This window comes from Odontesthes bonariensis, chromosome 10 (genome assembly GCF_027942865.1).
Source record: "Odontesthes bonariensis isolate fOdoBon6 chromosome 10, fOdoBon6.hap1, whole genome shotgun sequence".
Lineage (NCBI taxonomy): Eukaryota > Metazoa > Chordata > Actinopteri > Atheriniformes > Atherinopsidae > Odontesthes > Odontesthes bonariensis.
Window position 1 is genome coordinate 28099311 of NC_134515.1, and position 4253 is coordinate 28103563.

Here is a 4253-nt window from a genome sequence, read left to right on the forward strand (position 1 = left end):
AAAAAACAGTACAAAACTGGAGATGTCAGGATATAGAATTGTGTAACTGGCTGTTTGAAGTAGCGTTGACTTTTTTTTTTCTTCCCTTTTTAAGTCGGTGGCTGAATTTCTGGTCATATTTTTGTTTTAAACGACAGCTTTTATTGCTCGATTTAAAAAGAAACAATCAAATCAGGCTCTTATGTTTACTTACAGGTCACATTACTTTTCATAAGACATCCTGCTTTTCAGGAAGTTCAAGGGTGGATCATAAATATAGCTGACACAGGGAATCTCCACCCTGGGAACCAAACCAGGCAGGCTTTTGCCACAGAAATATACATAACCAAGTAAAATGACTAGGAAATGTCTTAGTGGTAGTCATGAGAAGAGCTGTTTGGATTCTTATAATTCCCAGGATAGAAGCTTCAGTGCCTCCTTTATTTCTAATATCAAAGGAAACACCAGAGCATCCTTTATGAAATGTTTAAAGTGTCACGGCTATGGAATAGCCGATAATAGACTGAGAGATGGGAGAAAGAAGCTGATTTATTAGAGATAATAGTATAAGGTAGGTCCACAGAAAGTCCAGTCCAGCAATATCACTTGGGAGAGAGGAGGAACAGTTAAGTGGGTCCCAAGAGTGCTCGAATAAGGACCGCACTTTCCACAGTGAGGGCTTACTATGTCTCTACGGTTTCCGACACAGAGGAGGGTACAGAGGCGGGGCGAGCATGCAGGTATAAAGCAGGCAGGCAGACAGCGCGGAGTGCAGGTGGTAATCCAGAAAATGTGAAGAGGTCGATGGAGTTATCCAAGGATCTTGGAAGGGGCAAGGTTGCTCTGGGGAACAAAGGCAAACACACAAAGAGTCATAGAAATGGTTTACAAGCACCACTTAGGCTCCTAGTTACCAAGAGCGACTGGAAGACAATCTGTCCAAATATGGAGCTCCTGCAGGTCCTTAAGAGGCCAGCACTAATGAGCGCAGACGGGCAGCAGGTGTGCTGGCAGGAGCAGGCCAGACTCCGCCATGGGCTTCCTGGATGCCCGCTCCGCACCGCCTGGAACTCAGAACACAACCACAGAACCACAACCAAATGCAATCATGACACAAAGTAACATGAATATATTCATCCAGTTGTACTGAGTGGGATGTAGTGGATAAATATGCCAATGTGAGCAGCCTGTTTCACCTTTGTGCCTTTTCTTTTCCTTTCTCTATTACAAACCTTTATAATAAAGTAAAATTTTATAACATATCATGTCTAAAACACTTTTTTGTATAATATTTATTGAACAACTGTTTGGACATCACAACTTAGTATGGTTGTGGTCGGATACTAATCATAACATGTTGGTGTTTTCCTGAGTCCTTATGAGTTAGAGGCGCCAATGGTGAAGGCTTTAAGGCACACATATTGCTATTATGTATCCTTATTTCTTTTTGTTAACTCCAAGGCGTTTTCTAATGAAGTCAGGGAAAAAAACTTAGGGAATAGGTAGTAATAGTTTTGAGTAGCAATGTGATACCCTGTGATTCGACTTGACTTGATTAGCACATAACACATTCCTGGAGGTGAAACAAAGTGAGCTGGGCAAACCAGCGTAAAAGAGGTGAGATTTGAACTTCCTTTCAGGAATTCTGCTTGGCTGAATGACATTGTCGAGTTCACTGAAGGCTGAACCGGAGCATCTTTTAAATGCTGGAGATCACGAGTGGGTCCTTGATATTCAGAACATGTGGCTAGCTGCTTTTAAACCTTGAGAATGTCCCCTGTAAAGTAAAAGCAAGTCTATTCTAGCAAACAGTCATTTTCACATTTAAAAAAAATACAAAAAATAAAAGACACTTGCAAGAACAAAGATGTCACCTTTGATGGGGCACTGTGGAAATTGTGATTGTCTCCACGCTTAATCTTTCTGCTTTTGGATTATGCGGTTAAATGATTTGGACATAGAATGTTACTTTATCTGCAAGTTAACTGATTCCCATCATTAACTTTTCATCACTCGGATTATTATGTTGGAGCGGGCTGGAGCCTATCCCAGCAGTCATCGGGCAAGAGGCAGGTACACCCTGGACAGGTCGCCAGTCCATCAAAGGGCCACACAGAGACAAACAACCTCACACACTCACTCCTAAGGACAATTTTAGAGACACCAATTAACCTAACATGCATGTTTTTAGACAGTGAGGAAGCCAGAGTACCCAGACACACATGGGGAGAACATGCAAACACAGAAAATCCCCAGCCAGGAGTTGAACCTGGAACCCTCTTGCTGTGAGGTGACGGTGCTAACCACCACACCACCGTACAGCCCAGTTTGATCTTGTTATGGGGAATACATTCAACATATTTCACTGGAAAACACTCTAACACACACAAAGCTTCAAAAACTCACAGGAGATATTCGTTTTTCCAATTACTGTGATTTTTTATATCTTATTTTGGAAGTGAAGCCATGCAGGAAGGATGCTGATGAGTCATGTCAAATAACCTGTGATGTGCGCATGCTGTCTGACAAGTCAGCTAGAGAGCACTGAAAAAAGAAAAGAAAATCCCCTCCTTGCCAATCCCCCATTGTCTCCTACAACCATTGTAATTCCTTTTTAGAAAAATGACTGAACAAAATAATCATGATTGCAAAAACTGAAATTGAAAGTGCAACATGAAGACCTTTTGGAGTTTCTCATCTGTTAACCTTCTTTAGTTAATGGATGAAACGTGTGTGATAACACTCCCTTTGAAAAAGGAACTGTGCTTCCTTACAGTAAGTGCCTTGACTTTGGGAAAAATGGGGAAATTTGCTGAATAATGATGAGATGGTAGTGTTCTCACAGTCAAGTCACAGTGTGTTGCACTGTGACATAAAAACACGTATGACTCCCAAAGCATCTGTCTTCTGAGTCATGGTTGTTGGTAATATTATATGATACCTTCATGACATTTGACAGATGATACTTTGACATTTTAACGTGTGTCACACTGGCCACCATCAGTCCGCCTCCTTAAAGGGCCTACACACATTACATGGGCCTGTGATGTCATCTGTCTACGCACCCCTGGCTAAGAAACACCTCCCACATTTATCCTTCAAACACCCCCTCAGAACTGCAGCTATGAAGCACTGTAAACCCCAGCAGCTCAATTACCATACTGATTTGGGAAATACTACTGAGTTGTTCGGTAAGTGGTGCAGCAATTATATTCAGTCTGCTGGTAAATGAGTGTGTGTGTGTGTTTGCAGGTAGGCTGACTCGTAGGCTCGGGGGACAGTCAAACTGCAACTGACATCAGCACAGAAGGGAACTACTTGTTTTTAATTAAAAAACATTAATATCATAGTGCTTTTTTGGGGGGACTACCGCTTTAAGTTGGCTGTCTTTTTTTTCTTCTTCTTCTTTCTCTGCCTCACAGTCAAGGATCATAAGCTCTGACATCACTTCCTTCCTGACAAGCCTCTCTCAAGGCACACTTTCAAATGTGGGAGTGTAGCGTCACATCTACCCTCTATCTGTGGTTGCTGGGTCAAGCAGACTGGGGGTCTGTCTGTAAGCAGTGCTTCGTTGAGTGTTTTGAAAGTAACATCTGCCCACTTGGAAAGTACACACAGCAGCTCTGTTGGTTGGAAGTTCCACACAGGGGTGTTAACCGTGAAGTGTCAAAGCAGACAACGTGTGCATGACTATGATGCTGTGGTATCTTACCGACACTTAATCTGATGTTACTTGAAATCGTCAGTTGAGAGTGTCTTCATGATGACCGCTGATCACACTTGTACTATGAAAGTCTATTTCATGCCATTACCACCTTCAAAATACAGCGCCTCGGCAGAAGAAGCGATTCTTGTCTATAAATGTATCAAACTTACTTCAAGAGGTTGTAAGTCACTTGGAACTGAATGTCTCCATCTAGTGGCCCTTACAAACTTAATTCATTATTATTTAAGTTGTTATATAAGTGAAAAACTCATGACTCAACTGTGACTCAGGAGTTAGAATGTTCTGTAGTTTCATCCGAGGCTTCTTCAGTCCAGGTGTCATAGTATCCATGGGGAAAATACTGAACCCCCAGAACCCACTGATATGCTTATCATATCTGTCAGTTTGTGTAATTTTGAAAAATATACTTATTATGTAGAATATATGAATATGTGTGTGTGTGTGTGTGTGAATTTATCTTGTAATGTCAAGCCCCTAGAGTCAACAAGACTAGAAATTCCCTAAAAATGCAGTCCATTTATAATTAACGTGGACAATGCAGACAGAG